Source organism: Triticum aestivum, chromosome 2D (assembly GCF_018294505.1).
Source record: "Triticum aestivum cultivar Chinese Spring chromosome 2D, IWGSC CS RefSeq v2.1, whole genome shotgun sequence".
Lineage (NCBI taxonomy): Eukaryota > Viridiplantae > Streptophyta > Magnoliopsida > Poales > Poaceae > Triticum > Triticum aestivum.
This window is the reverse complement of record NC_057799.1, coordinates 601226817-601251039: the sequence shown is the minus strand read 5'-3', so window position 1 is coordinate 601251039 and position 24223 is coordinate 601226817. Positions and strand designations below refer to the sequence as shown.

General features: G+C 49.8%; 2 pseudogenes; one reads left to right on the top strand and one right to left on the bottom strand.

Moving 5' to 3' along the window:
• Positions 1-339: 339 nt before the first annotated feature.
• LOC123054861 (putative inactive disease susceptibility protein LOV1) lies at positions 340-8624 on the bottom strand (annotated as a pseudogene).
• A 6584-nt stretch (positions 8625-15208) lies between these two features.
• LOC123054860 (putative disease resistance RPP13-like protein 3) lies at positions 15209-23435 on the top strand (annotated as a pseudogene).
• The last annotated feature ends 788 nt before the right edge of the window (positions 23436-24223 follow it).

The window sequence follows — 24223 nt, the reverse complement described above, 5'->3', positions numbered from 1 at the left end:
GATCCAACGCTCAGCTAGGTGCATATTGAATAGTACATATAGTGCGCAGCATGATGGTGAAATAACAGCCATAAAATCTGGATGGAGTGAGATGAGATGTATTAAGCTGCATCAGAACCTGCAATCTAGGTAGCCAGCTTGGGTGATGTAGCAATACCCAGCTTGGGTGATTGTTAACTTGGCAGCTTCTTCCGACAAAAGGTTGGCTCCATCCAAGTTGTTAGGCATGGAGAGTACACTGGCGGTGTCGACCTGAGTGTATATACATACATTTTTTTTTAAACGAAGACGCATAGACGCGTCCGGCTTTAAATTAATAAAGCCACAACGGCAGCGTAAACAAGTCATATTACAACCCCACAGACCTACCCGGCCAGCGCAAAAGGATCATCGAAAGTTTCATGCACGACTCAACCGAACCGAAGACACATTACAGGGCATAGCCCGTACAGAGCGCGTAGGCTCGTCAAGCAACAAAAGGGACCATGGACAGCACCATAGTCAAGGCTCCCTAGCCATCACGTAAACTTGCAGCAAACGTTGTTGAGCGGTGTTGATCAACTCAGTATCCCTGCGCCTCCCCAACGGACTCCACTGCTGCAATAGAAGGTTGCATTTGAAGAGGATGTTAGCCGGATGCGAAGGAAAGCAACCCTCAATAGTAAATTTGTTTCTAGTAAGCCATATAGACCAGAGAAGTGCCCCGACACATCTCCACATCACCCGTTTAGCACTCCCGTGAATCGTATCTAAAAGGTGAGTAAGCTCTGTGGCCGATCTGGGATCCCACTGAACACCAGCCGCGGACCGGACTGCGCTCCAAGCAAATCTAGCAAGGGAACACCTGAAGAACACATGGCTGGCGTCCTCAGGCTCCCCACACAACGCGCAAGGGCCAGTGGCCGGCCCATTGCGTTTGGCCACATTTAAGGAGGTCGGCAACTTATCGCGAAACAATTGCCACATGAAGAGTTTGATCTTCAAGGGCAACTGCGCTTTCCATAGCCCCGCGATCGCCTGCTGTGCCGTCCCTCGGCACAACCTACGGTACAGTGAGTTAACCGAGAACTTGCCAGAACTGGTGAGCGCCCAGCTGACCGTATCTGGTTCGTCCGCAAGGGTGATCTGGTTAATAAGGTGCATCAGAGCCAAGAGATTGGTCTGCTCTAACCCGTTTAGTTCTCGTTTAAAATAGATCACGGGAGGACTAGCCGCGAGCGCAGCCGCCACCGTGATGGATGGACCGACGGCCAGCTCGTACAAATCCCGGAATTCCATCCATAGAGGTTGGGCTCCCAGCCACCTATCCGTCCAGAATCGGGTCGAGCGTCCGTTCCCAATCGAAAATTTCGCCCCCAAGGCGAACGCCGGTTTGACCGACTGCAAGTCGTTCCAGAAGGGGGAGCCCCGTGCCCGCCCTTCAAAAAAATTTCCTCCTGGAAAGTACTTGGCCTTGAGGAGATCAGCCCAAAGGCCTGAAGCACCTTGGGCGATTTTCCAAATCCACTTACACATCAAGGCGATGTTTAAGAGTCTGGAATTGGTGATCTCGAGGCCCCCCAAGGCCTTGGGCCGACACACCGAAGCCCATTTAACCATATGATATTTACGGTTTGGGCTGGTTCCTTCCCAAAAGAACTTGGCTCGGGGCGTGTCGAACTTCGCATGAACCCCTTCTGCGAGAAGAAACAAACCCATGGCAAACATCGGCAAGGAGGACAAACTGGAATTCGTAAGAATGAGTCTAGCCGCCTTGGAGAGGAATTTCCCTCGCCAGGGGCACACCCTCCCGCGCACCTTGCCGCACAGCGGATCCCAATCCTCTATCGTGGGTCGTTTGGTATCAATCGGAAGCCCGAGGTACGTAAAGGGAAATTTGCCAACTTTGCAATTAAACCAATCCGCTATACGTCTACCCTCGTCCGGCTCCACCCCCATCGCAATCACCTCACACTTGTGAAAGTTGATTTTGAGACCGGACATGAGCTCGAAGCTAATGAGAATCGCCTTGACCGAAGCTATACTCTGAAGGTCCGGGTGAAACATCAAAAGCGTATCATCCGCATATTGCAAATGAGTCACTCCCCCTGGAATGAGATGGCCTACCAGCCCTTGGATATGGCCAGCCGCCGCTGCTTTCGATAGCATAGCGGACAGCGCATCAACAACAAAGTTGAACAGCAGCGGCGACATCGGGTCGCCCTGCCTAAGGCCGCGTTTGTTCCTGAAGAAATGCCCTATTTCTCCGTTCACCGACACTGCAGTTTGGCCACCCGAGACCAATTGCAAGACACGATGAACCCACACCGCGGAGAACCCACGACCCAGGAGCACTTGGCGCAGGAAATCCCAATTAACCCGGTCATACGCCTTCTCGAAGTCTAGCTTCAACAGAACGGCTGGTTCCTTCGTGCGTTTAAGCTCGTGGACAATCTCCTGGAGAGCGAGCGGACCCTCCAGGATATTACGCCCACGGATAAACGCGGACTGGTTACGGTGGATCGAGCGTTGGGCAATCGGACCTAATCGCGTAGCGCTCTCTTTGGCGCAGATCTTAAAAGGCACATTAATCAACGCAATCGGGCGATACTGTCTAATGTTGTCAGCCCCCTGAACCTTCGGAATGAGCGAGAGCACTCCAAAGTTAAGGCGGGAAATATCTACCTGGCCCCGCATGAAACCGTTACATATCTCGAAGATCGGCCCTCTAAGGGTGGGCCAAAATCGCTTAAACATAGCAACCGGCCACCCGTCCGGTCCCGGTGCCGTGTCCACTTTCATCCCCATGAGAGCGGCGTCGATTTCTTCAGGGAGAAACGCGAGTCCCAACTCGTCGTTCTCCGTTTCTAGCACGCGTTGGGATCCCTCCCACACGTCCTCACGAAGGCCCGCTCCCTGGGCCTCACTTGTTCCCATCAGGTTGATGTAGAACTCGTAAATGTGTCGCGAAATGTCTTCTTGGCGCAGCAAGAGCCCCTGCTCCGATTGAAGCCTGAGTATAGCGCATTTACGACGCCGACCGTTGGCGTATGCTTGGAAATACTTGGTATTGGCGTCACCCTTAAGGGTCCATTTTAGCCCACTACGCCGCCGCCAGTATTCCTCCTCGGCGCGAAGTAGGGCCTCGACCTGCCCCTCAAGAGCGTATTGATAAGCCCAGTCCTGCTCCGAGAAGACACGAGCATCAGCTTGCGCATCGATCCTGGCGATCTCGTCCGTGATCAGCGTTCTGTGCTCCTTGTCCATCCTCCCTAGGTTGGCGCCCCACCCCTTGAGGCTCGCTCTCAATCGGCCCCCGACAGCATTCCAAAATTCCATCGGGCCACGCTGGGGTCCGACCTGCTGCACGCACGCTAGCCATTTCTCTTTGAAGAGCGACTCGAAGCCTGGCACTTCAAACCAGGCCGTTTCAAAGAAAAACCGTGGGCTGCGTCGCAGCCTATCCTCCCTCGAGGAGTAGACTAGCGGAACGTGGTCTGATCCAATCCGTGTCTCAACGACCAACACGCACATAGGATAGCCCATTTCCCACTCCGGCGACATAAACACCCTGTCAAGCACCGAACGAACCGGGGCAAGCGGCTTATTAGCCCAAGTAAAGCGCGCGCCCGTTCTGGCCACTTCCCTAAGTGCCATGGTGGCAATAGCCGCATTGAACATGGCCACCCTCGGCCAGTTAATGATGCCATTATTCTTGTCGGCTCTGGACCTAATTAGGTTGAAATCCCCTCCCACGAGGACCGGGAGTGCCGCGGCTGTCACCGTAGTGACTTTCTGTTGGAGTTCTCCCAAGAACTCCGCCGATCTGGAATGATCGGCAGGTCCATAGACCTGAATAACTACTAACTCGCGAAGCGTAGCACGAATGCGAAAATGAGCAGCTAAGAAGAAAGAGCCCCTATCCCAGTTGATAATGTCATACGCATCGCGGCGTAGACCCATCAACATGCCCCCCGAGCGCCCTACCGCGGGAGTAAAGTGCCACTCAAAATGTTCTAACGGATCTAGCGAAAGCAGCTCATGAAAGCGGAAATCCGTCTTAATAGTTTCCTGCAAACCTACGATGTCCACGTCCTCTTTGCGCATGTACTCTTTGAGGAGGGTGCGCCGACCCATGTGGCCAAAGCCACGGATATTCCAAAATAGCGCTCGCATCTAAATGACACGATTGCGAAGCCGTACACCCCTAGAGGTGACCGCTTTCGCCACACGCCTCACCTTGCCCCTGCAAGGCGAGGGAGAAGGGGCAACCCCTGTTGCCTGTCCCTCCTCCTCGGGCACAGAAAGAACCGCGACGGCCCCTCCCTCGGGGCCCTCCGTCCTCTGTTCGGCACGCGCTGCAGCAACAGCCGCGAACGCGGCCTGCGCCAGCTCCTTAGCGCGCACCAGAGTAATCAGCTCTCGTTGACCACCCACACAAGCGGGGTCAACACCACTTGCATCTAACACCTCCATCAAATGATCATCCGAAAATGAATCAAGCACCGTGAATCGGGGGGTGGATTACCTGAAATTTCCATATTCTTCTGGGCCTGAAGAAGTTGCGCCCGCTGCAAGGAAGGCATGTTGCCCTTGGCGCCCTTGGAGCGTGAGCTCGTGCGCACCGGCACCGCCGCCACCGTCTTGGTACGCTTGGCCTTGGAGCTCCGCGCCATCAAGGAGGCCTCCTGCAGCAGCGGATCAACGTCCGGAGGAGCCGTCGGGGCCGCCAACGCTATGACGGACTGCCTTGGGGTGGGGTCAAGAACAAATGAAGACAACCGCGCCGGCCGGTATGGATCAAACACTACAGATGGTGGATGCACACATGGTTCTGTTAATGGTACCTTAGGTGGCGCTGGCTCGACATTGTCTGTAAAATGGTCGTTGAGACAAGCTGACACGCTATCGGTAGAGGCTTGTCCTTCATATTCAGAATCACTCCAGCTCGGTCCCTGCGTGCGTGGTTAAAAGCAATCAGCGCAAGTATGCAGATGCTAGCTTGCTAGAGAAAGAACTACAGTACTAATTTAATCAAGTGTCCGTCGACAGTTGAGTTGCTACTTCACTTGCTGCATGAGTATAGTTAGTTCAAAATCATAATCTACCAGCATTTTCATACCTGAAATGAAATGGAACATACATCGACGCCGTCCCATCTCTTTATGGTGAAGACTGGACTGTTGGGGTGGGCTTGGCTCGCCTGCCTTAGATCTTCTTCTGCCTTGTGCACCTCCACGGGGCTGCAACCCAAGTAGTCGAGATGGTAGCTGACCCTCTCAAGGAGAGGCATGTTCCCCCGCAGACCAACGTCCGTCCCCACCCTGATTCCGCCAACCTCCAGCTCCTGAATCCTTGGAAGCGCTCCCTCTCCACATATCAGCTCTATGTTGGTTACGTAGAGGTATGCCAGCACCATGAACTCGTGCTTGCCGGCGGTGTACAGCAAACGGTTGCCGTAGCAGTGGATGTGGAGGCAGAGGGAGCGGAGGGATGGCATCTGCCCGAGGATCTGCACATGTTGCACCTCCAGGGTCTCCACCTGCAGCACCAGCTTGGAGAGTTTGGGGACACGCGAGTGGTGGATCCACGGCATCGGCCTGGGTAGGATGATCCCCAAGAGGAGCAGCTGCCGGAGCTGCGAGGATGGCACGCTGCCTTCCCAATCGCGGCTGCCGAGGCATGCCTTCTCCTCTGCGTCGGACCAGACCTGCAGGACCTGGAGCTTCCTCAGTTTATGAAGGGACACCACCAGCTTCTTCTGCATGCCCTCGTCCACCTCGTCCAAGTGGATCACCAGCACCCGCATCTCGCTCAGCTTCTGGAGCTCGGCGGCGAAGTCCGGGGACTTGTCCGCCGAGTGCAGCCACAACTCTTCCAGGCACGTCAGCATCCCTACCCGACCCATCATCCTTGTGCCCTTGCCAGCACGCAGGCACCTAAGCTTCCTTAGCTCCTCGATGAACAGTGGCAGCTCTCTGATGCCAGTTGCCGTCACGTCGAGGATCTCTAGTAGCTTGAGGCGTCCTATTCTCCTTGGGAGCTCGGCCATGTATATGCCGACAAGCCCAACATACTTGAGCACTTTCAATCTGCCGAGCTGCTCCAGATTGGAATCTCTCAAGGATAAATCACATCTCTCCAGATCCATTACACACAAGTTTTCAAACTCCCGGAGTGGTGGCAAGCTGCTGCCGGGGCATGTGCTGTCATACAATGACAGCACCTCCCTCACTTCCAGCAGTCTACTGTTTTGACTTCGACCCACCATTGCTTCGCCTTCGTGGATGGCTAATCTATGAATGGGTATGGTTCTGGATATGCTCTCCTGCTTCATGTCTAGGCCTAGCATGGTGGAGAAATTCTCGCTGCTTGACAGGTCACGGATGACGCGAAGCATCAAAATGTGGACACGGCAACCACCTTGGCTGGGGTCATGAGGGCTCACTGCCCACTGGATCATGCACCTATCCATTAGCTCCTTGAAATAGGTCTCCCCAATCTCAAATGACCTCTCAGGGACAAGGCCTTCTGCAACCCACCTCCATATCAGCATATTCTTCTCGATCCAGTGGTCTTCTGGGAACAGGCTTAGGTACAAAAAGCATCTCTTGATATTATAGGGTAGAGCATAATAGCTATATGATAACACCTTCCTTATGTGCCGGAAAGCCCCATCCTCCTTGTGCTCATCAAAACCAATAGAATCATACACCCCATGCCACTCTTTGCTTTGATGTTCTGCAAGCAACACACCTATCATAGTGATAGCTATTGGCACACCACCACATTTACGCAAAACTTGATCTGACAGTGTATCAAATTCTGCATCATGGCTTTTAACTTGAGCTTTGGTTCGGAGCAACTCTTTCGAGTCGGCAGGGGAAAGTGGTTTCATTGTGTACACTGTGACACCAACTCCTTTGACAATATTTCGGTTACGAGTGGTGGTGATGATTCTAATTCCAGCACAACCCTTAAAAACAAGTTCAACAAAGTTCCATGTTTCCTTATCCCATATATCGTCGATGACAATTAAGCACCTAATCACACCAGAAAGACAAGAGGCCAGAATGAATGATCATGACAAAAAAAATCTGCTTCACGAAAACTGAAAATGCAGGGGAGAAGGCAGGAAGGATAGGAATACAGAGATGCAGGTGTTACCAATAACTCAGTACATTGTTTCTTTGTAAAATACTGATTATATATAGTTGTCAAAAAATCTAGACAAATAATAGCCCGCCTAACTAACATATGAACTTGATTGATGGGATGAAATCTTTAAAATTTATTCACTATTTGACATTGTTTAAATAGTGGGCTTTGCTAAATAGCTGCGGTCCTCCAAATCAGCTATTGGTGAGCTATAGTGGGCTATTTGAGTACTTTTTTGGACAATTGTACATGAATCCTATAGCCGGTCATTTACCGGCACCGTGCTCAAAACACTATAGCGGGGCTATACGGAGGCTATAGCTGGCTATTTGAAACTTTGCTATTTAATTACATGTAGGAAAGGAAACGCACATGCACATTCACATAATTTCTGTATTTATGTGTGTTCTATGTGCAGATAAGATCATATGTACATACAGTTTGTTTCTCTTACTAGCTTGTTTACAGAGATGGTAAATGAGGATAACTTGCATACACATAAAAACATTTCATCAGCTCACATTACTAGCAAGCATAGATATATTATCAGAATAACCATGCGTACCTCTTATCCACCAGGAAATTTTGCAGCTGGTTGGTTAGCTGGTGTTGGTCTGGTTCGTGACCATAGATCTCCATTTGAAGTCCATCGAAGATGTACATCAGAACCCTCTTCATGTCGGCTCTCTGACCGATGGGAACAAAAGCTCCACAATCAAAATCACCTTTCATCTTGTCGTAGACTGCTCGAGCAAGGGTGGTCTTGCCCATCCCCCCCATCCCGACAATGAAGACATGATCACTCTTGGACAGCTTCTTGGTTAGCTCGGCAATTGCCCCTTCTAGGCTAACATGGTTAGATTCCCTTGTGTCCGTGGCAAACATACGTGTGCTGACTTCCAATGAGGATGTACTTTCCAGGGCACTCTTCAAGGATAAGGGCCATACCGTTTACTCACCTTCTCCACCTTCTTCATGATTTCTTTGACGTATCTGTCCATCTCTTGCTGAATGTTCACCTTGCTCACGCTAGGAAGGAGGGCGCCCTTGGTTGACTCGATGCGTGCCATGAAGGAGTGGAGGTGTGTCCCGATGGCATGCGACAGCTCCCTGACCTCGCGGGCCCTGAGCTTCACCTGCGACTCAAGCTGATCCGGTGGCACGCTGGAGACATCCTCAAGGAAAGCGTCCATGTTCATAAGCTCGTCGTAGAGGTTCGTCAGCTCGTCCTTCATGGTCTTTTCCACGCACCACTCGTTGACGACCAACTTCACAAGAGAGGACATGATGCCGCTCAAAGAAGTTGAGACCACCGCCTCCATGGCCATGCTTGCACGGTGGACTCTCACCCTCTCTTGCTAGCTTACATCTTCTTCTTGGATTGGGAACGTATAGATACTAGTCTGTAGTCTGTACTACCTTTGGGAAGCTCTTGCTTGGATTGGGAGCGTATAGATACTAGCTAGATCCAGGCATAAATATTTTGTTGGTGAGATCTGACCCATGGTGCCTCGCGTTCTGCTATGCAACGTCTAAAAATACAGTGACTCACTGATCTAGGCGGTAAGTGAGCACAGTTCACGTGCCTCTGCAATTAACCTGATATTTACTCCGAGATTCCCGCCACAACAAAAAAAAGATATTTACTCCCGAGGTAATCAAGGAGCAGTACGTCTTTCCACGCAGGATCATCTTATAAAAACACAGTTTTCGTTGCATTTTCAGTTTTCGTGAACCAGTTTTTCGGGAGGGTATCCAATGCATTCCTATCCTCCCGTTGCGCAACGGGATGGTTAAAGATAAACTTCGGCAGTGCCGTTGATAATGCCAATGGCAAGGGAGCCACAGGAATGGTTACTCGTGATCATGATGGTGCTTTTCACCAGCAAGATGTGCCGGCTACATGGGTGTCACTGACCCTCTTAGCTTGGAGCTTTTGGCGTGTCGCGATGCCGTGCTGTTTGCAAAGGAGGAGGGGTACCAGTCCATTATCATAGAGACGGACTGTTTCAATGCCAAGAACCTATGGGAAGAAAGGCAAGTGGATAGATCAATTGGCTACCACATTCTACAGGAGATGCAAGAAGAGATGATAAGTTTCCACGGATTCCAGCTTCATTATGCTAATCGACATGTTAATTCTGTTGCACATATGTGCGCCAAGGAGGCTCTAGTGTTAGATGATATTGTAACTTTTTCGGGTGTAATTCCTGGTTTTCCGAGGGGCATTTTGCACTTAGATGGGCTACTGAAAGCTGAATAAAACTGTTGCTTATTGATGATTTGGTGCGGCATACAAGAGTATATAAGAGGGTACAAACCGACTTGGGGTAGGGGTACAAAACTGACTTGGACTAGAAGTCGTATACCATAATGACTACTCTAACATCCCCCCGCAGTATCAACGGCAGGCTCGACGACGTTGAGACTGAAACAGATATCTTGAAACGGCTTAGTAGGCAGTGCCTTGGTGAAAATGTCAGCAAACTGAGCCGTAGAGGGAACATGAAGCACCCGAACCTGACCAAGAGCAACCTTTTCACGAACAAAATGAATATCAATCTCAATATGCTTTGTGCGTCGGTGTTGAACTGGATTGCTGGTCATGTAGACTGCTGATATGTTGTCACAGTAGACAATAGTGGCCTGCTCAATAGGCCTGTGTAGCTCGGAGAGTAACTGCCGAATCCAGATAGTATCTGCAACGGCATGTGCCACAGCGCGATACTCAGCCTCGGCCGACGAACGTGAGACTGTAACCTGTCTTTTCGAAGACCAAGAAATCAAATTGTTACCAAGAAAAACACAAAAACCGGAAGTGGACCTTCGAGTTTCAGGACAACCAGCCCAGTCTGCATCAGAGTATGCGGTAAGCGAGTTTGGAGAAGAATTATTGAGGTGGAGACCATGATTGAGAGTTCCTTTTAAATACCGAAGAATGCGTTTAACATGATTATAGTGAGGAACCCGGGGATCATGCATATAGAGACATGCTTGTTGAACAGCAAAAGAGATTTCAGGATGAGTAATGGTGAGATATTGGAGAGCACCTGTTAGGCTACGATAGAGAGTAGGATCGAAAAAGGGTTCACCGGTAGCCGAAAGTTTAAAACTAGTATCGATAGGAGTGCGAGATGATTGACAGTCAAGCATACCAGCACGATTAAGAAGATCAAGAATATACTGGCGTTGGGAAAGAAAAAGGCTGGAGGAATCTCGAACAACAACAATGCCTAAGAAATGATGAAGGAGTCCTAGGTCAGTCATAGAAAATTCAGATCTAAGAAGAGAGACAATATGATCTAAAAACTTTTGAGAGGAGGCGGTGAGAATGATATCATCTACATAGAGAAGTAAATAGGCAGTGTCAGAAGTTTGATGATACACAAAAAGAGAGGTGTCGGAGAGAGATGGAGTGAAGCCTATTGTTTGAATGAAGGAGGAGAAGCGTTGAAACCAAGCTCGTGGGGCCTGTTTAAGACCGTAGAGAGATTTCTGAAGAAGACATACATGAGTTGGAAAGGATGGATTTTCAAAACCCAGAGGTTGCTGGCAGTAGACAGTTTCTTGAAGGGAACCATGGAGGAAAGCATTTTTAACATCAAGTTGGTGAATGGGCCATGAAGAGGAGAAAGCAACACTAAGAACGGTGCGAATGGTGCTAGGTTTAACAACAGGAGAGAAGGTTTCTTCGTAATCAATTCCTTGTTGCTGAGAAAAGCCACGACAAACCCACCTGGCTTTATATCGTGAGAGGCTCCCATCGGAGTGGAACTTTTGGCGAAAAATCCATTTGCCAGAAACAATATTTGTATTGGGAGGATGAGGAACAAGTTGCCAGGTGTTGTTTTGAAGTAAAGCATTATATTCTTCTTGCATGGCAGCGGCCCAATTGGGATCAAGTAGAGCAGTTTTGTAATTCTTTGGAAGAGAAGTGAGAGATACGGAGGTATGAAGGTTTAGGCGGTCTTGGGGTTGATGAAATCCTGATTTGGCCCTAGTACGCATGCGATGATCATTAATCGGGGCTGCTGTAGGAATAGCACGAGGGGGTAAGGTGGGTACTGGTGAGTCCGGTGCAGCGGAAGAGTCGGACGAAGGAGTAGGGCTGGGTGGTGGAGTGGGAGCAGGGTTGGGTGGTGGAGTGGGAGTAGGGGCCGGGGGTGTTGGGGAGGGAGCAGGGGCCGGGGGTGTTGGGGACGTCTCGGGTGGGGTGAGTGTATGGTTGGGATTGACTATGGTGGGTGTTAATGGTGGTGGTGATAAGTTGTGTTCGGCAGGTAGGGGAGTATATAGTTGGAAAGGACGGGGAGAGGGGGTGTTTGTGGAGCTAGGGGTGTTGGATGGTGTAGTAGTGCGTTGTGAGAAAGGAAAAATGTGCTCAGCAAACGTGACATGACGAGAGACATGAACGTGTCCGGTGTGAAGGTCGAGACAGCGATAGCCTTTGTGCTCGTCAGAGAAGCCGAGAAAAGCACATGGGATAGAGCGTGGTGACAATTTATTTGCAGAAGTGGTGTAGGCATTGAGAAAACAGAGACAGCCGAAAACACGAACCGCGGAGTAGTCGGGGTGGGAAAGAAAGAGGGAATAATAGGGAGTAGTGTTGGGTTTAGTTTTAGAAGGTCGAATATTTAGAAGGAAGGTGGCCATGTGTAGGGCTTCAGCCCAAAACGTGGGAGGCATAGATGATTGAATGAGGAGAGTGCGAACTATATCATTGAGGGTGCGAAGAGAGCGTTCTGTTTTACCATTTTGAGGGGATGTGTAGGGACATGAGAACCTAAGCAGGATGCCATGTTGTAAGAAGAAAGTACGATTTTTAATGTTATCAAACTTGCAACCATTGTCACATTGGATAAAGCGAATTGGGAGGAAGAAGTGAACAGACACATAGCGTTGAAAATTAAGGAAAAGAGAATGGACCTCGGATTTGTTGCGTAAAGGAAAAGTTCAGACAAAGTGGGTGAAATCATCTAGGATAACAAGGTAGTATTTAAAACCCGAAACACTTGCAATGGGAGAGGTCCATAAATCACAATGTATTAATTCAAAGGGATAAGTGTTACAAGAACTAGAGGAACTAAAGGGAAGACGCACATGTTTGCCTAATTGACAAGACTCGCAAAACACAGAATTATGAGAGTCCCTATTACATGGTATGGTAAATTCACTAAGCATAGAAGCTAAGACGGCGGGGTTGGGATGGCCCAAGCGATGATGCCAGAAATCGACGGAGGCCAGCATGGATGTTGGAGGGGTGGCGGCAGGAACTCCATTAAGAGAATAAAGATCACCGGAGCTATTGAAGTGAGCGATCTCGGCCTTGGTCAGGTAATCCTTCACAGATAAACCAAAAGGGTCAAATTCAGCCGAAACTAGATTGTCGCAAGTAAATTGGCGAACAGAGATAAGATTTTTAATGAGGGCGGGTGCAACTAGAACATCGCGAAGTAAAAGAGGTTTGGTGGAAGAGGGAAGTTGAGCCTGACCAACACAATATATAGGAATAGATGATCCATCTCCAAGGATAATGGAAGGGAAAGGAGATTTAGTGCAAGAAGATAACCAATTACTAGATGCAGACATATGACTAGAGGCCCCTGAATCAAAGATCCAATCCGTACCTGAGTTTCCTTGTGTAGCAAAGTTATTCATGGCCTGGAGAAAGGCAGCTTGATCCCAACTCGTCGTCGCAGGTGAGGGTGGCGTCGGAAGCAGTGCCGGCGGATACGATGGTGAAGGCAGTAGGGCCGGCTGGGGAGTGTAGTAGGCATTGGCCGGCTGTGGTGGGGGTGGCGTCGGGAGCAGGGCCGGCTGAGGTGTGTAGTAGGCGCCGCCGTCGGTGGTGTAATGACCATAAGGAGCATACGTCGGGGCGGCGTGATAGGCATTGGCCGGCTGTCGGGGGTTGAGAACCCCGGGAGCACCAGTAGGCGGCCGAAGGCCGGGTTGCCAGGCACCTGAGTATGCCGGCGGAGCACCGAGGGTGGACGGAGCGGACCAGGGCATGGGCCATGCTTGAACAAGCCCCGTCCAAGGATCATGAGGAGGCCGCCATGCAACCGCAGATGGAGCACTGGTGGGTGGTGTAGGACTCGGTGTTGGTGATGTCGTAGGCGGAACCGAACGAGTCGACGGCGGCCTGTAGATAGGAGTTTTGCCGCGGTAGTTCGGACTAGGACGTCAGCCTGGGGGCGGTTGAACGCATGACGATGCGGACGGCCCGGCGGCAGGAGCCGGCATGGAAGGCGGCGCTGGTGTAGACGACAGAGGAGGACGAGCCGCAGCATGAAAGACCTTGGGGCGAGAGTCCTTGCGAGCTTGTGTTTCCGCCGCGAGTTGTAGCAAGGAACGAACTTCAGCGAAGGTAGGAGGGGGCCGTATCATCGGTATGAACGAGGCTTGCTTGTCAAAGTCTTCGCTGAGGCTGACGACGACGATATTGATTAGCTGTGAGTCGCTAACTGTATCGCCGAGTTCGCGGAGCTCATCACCAATGGTCTTAACGCGCTGGCAAAACAGGTTCACCGGGGCGTCTCCTTGCACCATATTGCGAAGCTCGGTGTGGAGAGCGGTTTTCCGAGCGTCGGTGTTGCTTTGGAAGAGTTGACGGAGGGAGTCGTCGTGATCGAGCATGTTGAAGATCTCGGTGGTGATGCGGGTGTAGAACCACTGGACGATCGCGAGATCGTCTTTCAACCATTGCGGATCGTCGGGGCGGGGAAGACAGTTGGCGGCGACATGCGAGCGCAGGTTGCAGCGGCCGAGGTGGAGATCGAAGAGATGTCTCCAATGGTAGTAGTTGTGGGCGGCGAGATCAAGAACTATGGGGATGTAGGGGTTGACGTCGGAGATTGTGTCAGCAAGAGATATTGGTGCGGCGAGGATGGGTGCAGGGTAGTTTTGTGGAGCTATGGTGAGGGCCGAGAGAGAAGCGGCCGCGGCGTTGGCAGCCTTGGCGATGAGTGCGGCCCGGCGCTCGAAGTAGCCGGGCGGCGGCGGCGGCGGCGGCGTTGGCGGAGCCATACCCTAAACCCTGGGACCGGTATCTGATACCATGAAAGCTGAATAAAACTGTTGCTTATTGATGATTTGATGCGGCATACAAGAGATATAAGAGGGTACAAACCGACTTAGGGTAGGGGTACAAAACTGACTTGGACTAGAAGTCGTATACCATAATGACTACTCTAACAGCTACCGCTAAATGAATAAAATCCGGTGTTTGTGAAAAAACCGGACCAGGCGCCGGTTCTGGTTTTCTCTGGTCGAACGGCCTGTTTAGTCAGGTTTTCAAAACTATAGGTGACAAACTGGACACATGGTGCCCTATGCTAGCCCCGCCCATGCCCGCTGATGGGCTTTTGCCTACACAATTTTGCTGAGTGCCCGCGTCTACTAGACACTCAGCAAATCATGGACACATGGTGTGCTGTTGTGCTCCCAGTTTTGCTGATTGTCGCTGGGACGGCACTTGGCCTTTGCCCACTGGAAAGAGGCCTTTGCCCAGTGTGCGCAACACTCGGCAAAGCACCCGGATCCTGTAGTTGTAATACTTCGTTTCTTAGATTGTAGTTTGATAGTAGTGAGAGATGTTTTGGTTTCTGAGACTGTTAGTAGTACTAGTACTTCTGAACATTAAAGAGATCTCAAAGTAGTACTAGGTATGAACAAGTTGGAACTGTCATGGCAAGGGGTAGCCACATGCCCGCATATGGTTCAGGAGCCTACAGTAGGTATGAACAAGGTCTTCACGCCCATGTGAGTGGCTGTATGCCATGGCATGGAACGACGTGCGGCTCCTTGATTATCTCACAATTAATATATGTAGTACAAGTATATTAGCTTAATAAATTGCAGGCACGTGAAGTGCACTCGCCTTCTGCCTAGATCAGTGAGGCAGTGTCTTTTTCGACGTCGCGTAGCGGCACGCGAGGCACCATGGCTCCAGATCTGGTCAAATGCCTCGATGAAATCCCCATGTGTCCAGATCTGATCAACAAAATATCTATGCATCCACATCCACTAAACAGGCAGCTCTTGTATATCTTCCTAGCTCCAGCAGCAGCTAAGTTATAGCCAATATGTATAGAGAGAGGTATAGAGAGAGCCAAGCAATCCCGCTACCAAGCAAGAGTTTCTCAAAGGAGGTATAGAGAGAGCAGTAGGAAAAAAAGGGAGAAGAAATTAGCTAGCAAGCGAGGGTGAGAGTCCACCGCGAGATCGAGCATGGCGTTGGAGGTCAGCTCAGCGGTGCCGTCTCTTGATAAGCTGCTCAAGGGTGACTGGGGCATGGACAAGACCGTGAAGGGCGAGCTGTGGAACCTGCAGGCCGAGCTGAGCAGCATGCACGATTTCCTTGATGATGTATCCAGCATGCCGCCGAGCCAGCTCGAATCGAGTGTGATGCTCAGGGTGCCCCAGGTCAGGGAGCTATCTTGTGCCATCGAGACACGCCTCCACTCCTTCATGGAGGACACCTTTCTTCCTGGCGCGAGCAAGCGCAAAATTAACCATGAGATAGCCACCTACATCAAAGAAACACTCATCAAGTTTATGGAGATGCATCAACAGTATGGTCCGTATCCTTGTAGGGGTTCCCTGCATAGTACTTCCACATGGGACCCTGGTATGTTTGCCATGTCCCCCGGGGTAAGCGAATCTAGCCTGCTTGTTGGTATGGAAGGGCCAATTGCCGAGCTAACCAACAAGCTGTCGAAGGGTGATCATGTCTCCATTGTCGGGATGGGGGGAATGGGCAAGACCACCCTTGCTCAAGCAGTCTACGGCGAGATGAAGACGAAAGGGGGCTTTGATTGTGAGGCCTTTGTCTTCGTCGGTCTGAGAGCTGACATGAAGAAGGTTCTGACCAACATCTTCGACAAACTTCACATAGATATTTATGGTCACGAACCAGACCAACACCAGCAAATCAGCCAGCTGCAGAACTTCTTGGTGGATAAGAGGTACGCATGGTTTCTATTCCCATACATAGATCTATCGTTGCTAGCCGCGCTTGAGTTGATGAGGGTCATCTACCATCTCAGTGAAGTGTAAAAAACTAGGAGAATACATGGTCTACATATATGATCGTTACAGAAATTAAGAATTCAGAACTGCGCATAAACACGGATAAATAATGAAATTGCATGCATCTCATTGCTAACAATCATTAGGTGGGTTATTTATCTGATCTTTCTGACATTCATTGTGGTTGTGCGGTACATACATGTGCACAGTCAATCTTCCGTGGTCTAAATCATGGTCCCTCTTACCCTCACTTTTTTACATGTGAGGTAAAAAAAATAAGAGTTAATCAGACCACTAATTAATAAGATCAATGGCTCATATCTATTTTATACTTGTGCTTCTCATATGAAAAGGAGCTAAGAGGGGCCATGTTAAAACTGCTCAAATTGTTAATATGTGATTTTGATTATATGGCTTCCCCTATATATATGAAAGTGATACCGCTTGCTTGCTCGGCTCTCGCGACCCGACAGGCGACCCAGTGCCGCTCCCTTCCTCCACCTACCTCTCGCTGCCGCCTGAGGGCGCGACCGGGCGAAGCCCGGGCGGCGGCGGCGGGAGTCCTTCCTCCTCCCTCAGCAGGTGGTGGCGCGGGACACGGCCGCTGGGTGGAGGCGCCATGTTGGTGCGGGACATGGCGGCGCAGTGGCACGTGGCTCCAGCAGCTGTGCAGGTGCTCGTTGGCGGCATGGCGGCTTCACAGCGGCGGGGATGAGCGTGCTCTGCCGGCCCCTTCGGTCGGGTCTGCTAGGGCTCACCCTCCATAGATCTGACGCGACGGCTGCCATGGTGGCACGAGGCAGCCTCCCTTCCGGTGGTTGCGTGCATGCCTCCTGGTGGTGGCGCGCTGCGGGGGTGGTGCCTGATCTGGTGGTCTTGCTTCAGCAGGTGACGTGGGATGACCTAGATGTAGCGGCCACCATGGCGGGCGGCGCGGGATGGCTTGGGCTGTGGTCGGTTGCTTCTTGCTGCCGGGCGGAGGTAGCAGTGGAGTGGTGGCGGTGGTGGCAGTGCGGACCAGCTTCGGGCGGCTGTCTGGTGGCGCGGGTGCGTGCTCGGCGGCTCCTATGCTTGGAGCTTGCCGGGCGGCGCAGGTTGGGCAGTGGCCTAGTGTGTGTGCGGAAGGTGGGGTCTTTCCGCTCGTCTCTTTGGTTGGGGTAGCGGCGGGTCTCGGGTGAGGTGATGTCAAGGTCTTGGATGCCGGGACGGCGGCCCTAGTGGTGGTAGTGCGGTGCTCATGGCAGAGCCCGTCGCTTGGTGCTGCCCGATGACTATGGCCGTGCGGGCAGCGTGGTAGTCAGGGTGTGGCATTCAGTGGCGGTGAGTGTCGGCCGGGGGTGAAAACATGTTCTATCTTCGGATGGACCGGCGGCGGCGAAGCTCGTTCCTTCTTGAAGGCGTCGTCGCGACTCTCATTGCCCGTCGTGTTGCTCCAGAGGAAACTCCGATCCTCGGATCGGACGGTGGCAGCGCTCCGGTGTCATAACTTTTCTGAAGGTGCCGCCTTGGAGCACATGGTTCGTCGTATGTGGCTTCATCACTTCGCGGCAGCATGTTCACGATTGATGCCCCCAGTTGCTCTTATACTGCTAGGGGTGGTGTTGCTGCGCCCAGTGCCTATGATATATATACTACTTTTTCATTCTAAGTATGTATATATAGGGGTAGTTACCCCATATATCTCATATACTACCATGTGGTAATATATATACTACTTTATCATTCTAAGTATGTTCATATACTATACATAAGATAATTCAAAGTGAGTTACATGAAAAAATTGCAAGTATATAAGATAATTCAAAGTGAGTTGTATGTAGTATCTGTCAAATTAAAGAGTATATACGTGAAGTATGTAGTATATAAGAATGTTTAGGTAGTATATATACTAATTTTCAGGTAGTATGTATCGTATTTTAAGTACACTCTTTTTTACGTACAAATATTATGTGTTTCACAAATATAATAAAAACCATGGGCAACTTGCAATTTTTTCATGTAACTCACTTTGAATTATCTTATACATAGTATATGAACATAATTAGAATGATAAAGTAGTATATCCAACATCATTGGAAAGTGACACTAGACTCGTTGGAAAATGTACCTTAACTTTGTGATGACACCGATAATACCATGTTAACAACAAACAGTAAATCCAACATCATTGTATATATTTTACAATGAACCGAGGTATTGGTAAATCATGCATCTCTTTATTCCTCTCTTTATTCTCTCCCCCTGCATTCAGAGTTTAATCGATCAGATTTTTCATGCATGTTGATTCAAGCCTCTGACCTTCCGGTGTGGATAGGTGCTTATTTGTCATTGATGATATATGGGATATGGAAACATGTTGCTTCGTTGAACGTGTTTTAAAGGGCGGTGTTGGAAGTAAACTCATCACCACGACTCGTAACCTCAATATTGCCAAAGGAGTTGGTGGCGTCGTGTACACACTGAGGCCGCTCCACCCTGTCAAGGCGTATGAGTTACTCCGTGCCAAAGCTGGGGCTGAAAGATATGAACATCAATTTGTCATGGTGCCAGATAAAAGAATGTTGCTTAAATGTGGTGGTGTGCCAATAGCCATCATTATGATAGGTAGAGTGTTTGTCAGAAATCAATTCAAGGGGAGGCGGCGGTGTGTAGGGTGTATGAGCACAGGGAGGACGAGGGCTTTCCGGTACATAAGGAAGGTGTTGTCTTATAGCTTTTATGATCTACCCTATAATATCAAGCAATGCTTTCTGTACCTAAGCCTATTCCCAGAAGACCACTGGATCGAGAAGAATATGCTGATATGGAGGTGGGTAGCAGAAGGCCTTGTTCCTGATGGGTTATTTGAAACTGGGGAGACCTATTTCAACGAGCTACTAGATAGGTGCATGATCCAGTGGGCGGTGAGCCCTCTTGACCCCAGCCAAGGTGGCTGCCGTGTCCACGTTTTGATGCTTGACCTCATCAGACACCTGTCAAGCAGCGAGAACGTCTCCACTGTTATAGGCATAAATCAGCAGGAGAGCACATCCCAAACCGGATCCATTCATAGATTAGCCATCCACAAGGGCCAAAATCAAAACACTAGCCTGGAAGTGGGGGACGTGTTGTCACTCTATGCATGCGCCGGTAGTAGCTTGCCACCGCTCCGGAGGTTTAAACGGCTTCGTGTAATAGATTTGGAGAGCTGTGATTTATCCGTCAGAGATTGCAATCTTTAGCAGCTCAGCAGATTGAAAGTGCTTAAGTATATTGGGCTTGTGGGCACACCCATAGCCGAGCTCCCAAGCAAAATAGGACGCCTCCAGCTCCTACAGATACTCGACGTGACGGCGACTGGCATCCGAGAGCTGCCACCGTTCGTCGGGGAGCTAGGGAAGCTTAGGTGTCTGCGTGCTGGCAAAGGCACGAGGATGATGGGTCGGGCGGGGAAGCTGACGTGCCTGGAAGAGCTGTGGCTGCACTCTGCGGACAAGTCCCCGGACTTCGCCGCCGAGCTCCGGAAGCTGAGCAAGATGCGGGTGCTGGTGATGCACTTTGACGAGGTGGACGAGGGCATGCAGAAGAAGCTGGTGGAATCTCTGGTCCATCTGAACAAGCTCCAGGTCCTGCAGTTCTGGTTCAGCACAGAGGGAAAGATCCGCCTCAACAGCTGGGGTGACAACGTGCCCTTCCCAGAGCTCCGGCAGCTGCTGCTGTTCGGGGCCATCCTACCCAAGGAGACACCGTGGATCCATCACTCGTCTGCTCCGAAACTCTACAAACTACTGCTGCAGGTGGAGACCTTGCAGGCACAACACCTGGAGATCCTTGGGCAGATGCCGTCACTCCGCTCTCTCTACCTCCACATGGAGGAGGACAAGTATCGCCTGTCGTACACCGCCGGCAGGGACGAGTTCAAGGTGTTAGAGTGCCTCAACACCAACATAGAGCTGGTATGCGGCGATGGGGCGCTGCCACTAATTCAGCAGCTGGAGGTTTGCGGCATCATAGGGGTGGACGTTGGCCTGCTGGGGAACATGCCCCTACTCGAGAAGGCCACATACCACCTCGACTGCAGGGGCTGCGGCCCCGCGGAGGTGCGTGAGGCAGAGGAAGCGCTGGGACAGGCGAGCCAACAACATCCCAACAGACCAGTCGTCACCATAAAGAGATGGAACGACGAGTTATGTTCCTCTTCATTTCAGGTAATCAAACAAAAATGTAGATGATCATTTTGAATTATAATTATGTATACTCATGCAGCAACTCAACTGTCCACGTTCAGTTGATTAATTATTAGCTAGTTCTTTCGCTACCTAGCTATCATCTGCATACATACTTGCGCTGATTGTTTTTAACCACGCACACAGGAAACGAGCGTTAGTGATTCTGAAAGTGAAAGCCAAGTCTCTACCGACAACATGTCAGCTTGTTACCACGACCCGTTTGCACGCCATGTTGAGCCATCGCCACCTCAGGTAAGTATCATTGACAAAACTCTGTATGCATGCACCATCTCTAGTGTTTGATCCAGACGTCCTTATCTTAACTTGTCCCTGTCCATGTATGTATACACACTCAGGTCGACACCGACGACAGTGTACTCTCCTTGCTTAACAGCTCGGATGGAGCCGCTCTTTTGTCGGATGAAGCGGCCAAGTTAACAATCGGTCCTCTTCTCTCCGGTGGCTATTGCTACATCACCCAAGCTGGCTACCTAGCTTGCAGGTTATGTGCTACATCTCATCTCACTCCATCCAGATTTTATGGCTGTTACTTCACCCAAGCTGGCTACCTAGATTGGTTCATTGTTAATTTATATTTTCTAAACCGGCCGTGCATGTGGGTTTAATTTGTACCTGCAGAGACACTGCCGCTGGGGAAAGGTTACACAGTGCTGAAGCCATGGAGCCAACCAGTGTAAAGATGGAATTATTAAGAAAGATCACAACGAATTTCGCAGAGGAGCGAGTACTTGGTAAAGGTGCATATGGAAAAGTTTACAGGGTAAGATTCAGGAAATTTCATTTGTGGTTTCCACTTTCAATGAGATTTCATTTAATTTTTAAAATTTCAGTCATATCAATAGATACGGAAATAATAGCCCTTTGATCAAAATATTTTTGTTGTTACAGTAGGACACAGAAATTTAAAATAATTTTCAATTTTTGAAATGTTGATTGTCAATTGAATTATAGTGGAAATTTTGGTCCTTTGACCAAAATATTTCTGAAGCCGAAATTCAAAACCATAGTTGTGACACGTAACCAATCTAGATTTTCTACTTGTCATGATCGATGTTGTATGCTGCTAATTAATACATCCCTGAGTAGGGTGTGTGCGACGACGACGGACAAGTGGTTGCTGTGAAGCTGCTCTATAATCTAAAGCAAACAATTGATGATGAACAATTCATACGTGAGTTTAAAAACCTTATGATGCTAAAGCATCCGAACATCGTAAGGTTAGTTGGCTACTGCTATGAAACACAACGCCAACATGCAGACTATGAAGGAACCATTGTTTTTGGCGAAACAACAGACAAAGCACTTTGCTTCGAGTATATGCCCAAGGGGAGCCTTCATAATCATCTGTCCGGTAATGAGGCTCTGCTCCACTTCAATTATACTATGTACATACTTATTAACGATGTGAAGAAAAATGTCATCTATATCTGGATTCCAATGACAAGCTCTTTGTATAATAATTTTGCAGATGAATGCAATGGACTTGATTGGCAATCACGTTACAAAATTATCAAAGGGGTTTGTGAAGGCTTAAGATACCTTCATGAAGGATTCGAAAAACCATTTTATCATCTGGACCTAAAACCAGACAATATACTTCTAGATGAAAACATGCCCCCAAAACTTGCAGATTTTGGTTTGTCCAAGTGCTATGGCGAAGAACAGACCAGGATGACACAAGTCCTATTGGAACTTTGTAAGTAATTGCTTCCCGAAAATGAAATAATTTCTAGTGAATAAATGCTCTTCGTAATATTTATGTTGCCCTATGCAGTGGATACATGCCACCAGAATACTTATTTGGAAGAAAGGTTTCAAAGAAGTTTGACATTTATAGTCTGGGTGTTGTAGTGACAAAGATAATTTCAGGGCCTAGCGGCCATGACACACATGATGAAATGCAACAAGAGTTTCTTCATCAAGTAAGAATAATATCTCCTTGATTGCACAAAAAGATATGTTTATTTTGAACAATATTACGATATGTTCCACATTTGTATGTTGTAATTATAGCTTTACATTTGGATTACAAAGGTACACGAAAACTGGAGAAAAAGGTTGCAGACTCTATGGAGTTCTGCGCAACTAGAGGCACAATGCCAACAAGTGATAAGATGCACTGAGATTGCACTGAGCTGCACAGATATGGATCCGCACAGAAGGCCAAGTATAGTGAATATCATTGATGAACTGAACAAGACTGAAAAATGTATTGAAAAGGTTACTAATCATGAACTAGATCCATCACCGTCACTTGCTTCCACTTCAAACGTTGTTCAACCTGCAGCATCACCTCCACCTTCAACGCCATCTCCAGCACCATCTGCCATTGCCTCCTTCTCCGACGTTATGATGCTAGACCGTGATGACATTGACATAACTTCAGAAGCCAAAGATCAATTCCCGGAGAATTCCAAAGCCGAGGTATGTAATAATCCTTGTTGCCATCACAATCAACTTATTCTTGAAGAAACTAAGTGTTTCCTGTCATTTGTGGCCAAAAGGATACATTTTCAGAAATGGTCACAAAGGTGGCAGGTGAAGGAGAGGAGGACCTACCAGTCGAATCATTTGTAAGCGTTCAAGAGATGTTTGGCGATATCAACTAAATGGCTTGGCTCAGAAGGGAATGCTGCAGTCCAGTTCATAAAAGCCGAGACCAAGGTCCAAGCAGCATCCCTTGACCAAGTTATGAAGAAGAGGCATGGAGGCTTACCGGGAGGTCTGTCCACACTGGTCTCCTGGTGGGTGGACGACACGAACGGGCAGGGAGACGGCGCCACTGGGTACGCCATAAGCCAAGCAGCCAACATGAGCGGGCCCCTGCGGCCACGCCATTGCCCCTATCCTGTATCATCAAAGAGCAACTCGCCATGGCTACGTAGGTCCCTCACCCTGGAACCAGCAAGGTGATGCAAATCTTGTTGACGTAATTTTTGGACAAGTCGATCTGTATTTGTGTGCATGGGGAACAATGTGCTTATGTGGCATGGCCTGTGGTCTTAATTATGTCCTAATTCTAGATGAAAATTTTCATTAATTACCACCAGCCTCTGTATCACCGTGTGCTGCCCCTAGAAGACCACTGCCCCGTTCTCACTCCCCGACCTACTGTTGGGACAAACGCGAGGCTACACGCGCGAACACGGTGGAGACGAATGAGGGAGAGAGATGAACACGAACACAGAAGCACCAGTGTTTTTGCGAGGCGCAACTGCTTGCCTCTTTTCTTGCTTTTTTCTCTTCTTATTTTCTCTCCCGTAACAAAATGGCAGATTACAAAGCTAACGGCTGGACGTCTCGACCAACTACAGCTCCACGATCCATCAATATCGTGCCATCCCACGACGTGGTGATCATGGCCTAACAACCCACGCGCTGCCGCAACGTGAACAAGCACGTCTCTGGCTACTACTTCTACGTACATTCACCTATGCCACACGTACATGCAGCGACTCAGCCAGATTACTAACACAAACACCTACCAGCCGACGAAGGTAGCCACGCTCCCCTTAAATGCCGACCTCAGCCGCCGACAGCCGACAACAGCCTTGATCCCCAAATAGGACAGCCAGCACCGCTGGTGGCCGGAGGAGATTACGCTACCGCCACCACCGAGAATGCCGGCAAGACGCTAGATCTAGACGTACCTAGGACTCCCTGGCAGCCCAGTCACCGCCGCACGCTGAGCCAACCCGGCCGTTCAGCCTCATCGCTTCACCGCCGCCACAGTGTCTCGCTGACGTGCCACTTGCTGACGCCTCATCCCATAGAAAACCACAGAACCACCTGGAGCTCTGCCGCCACCGCCGCGGGCCAAGCAG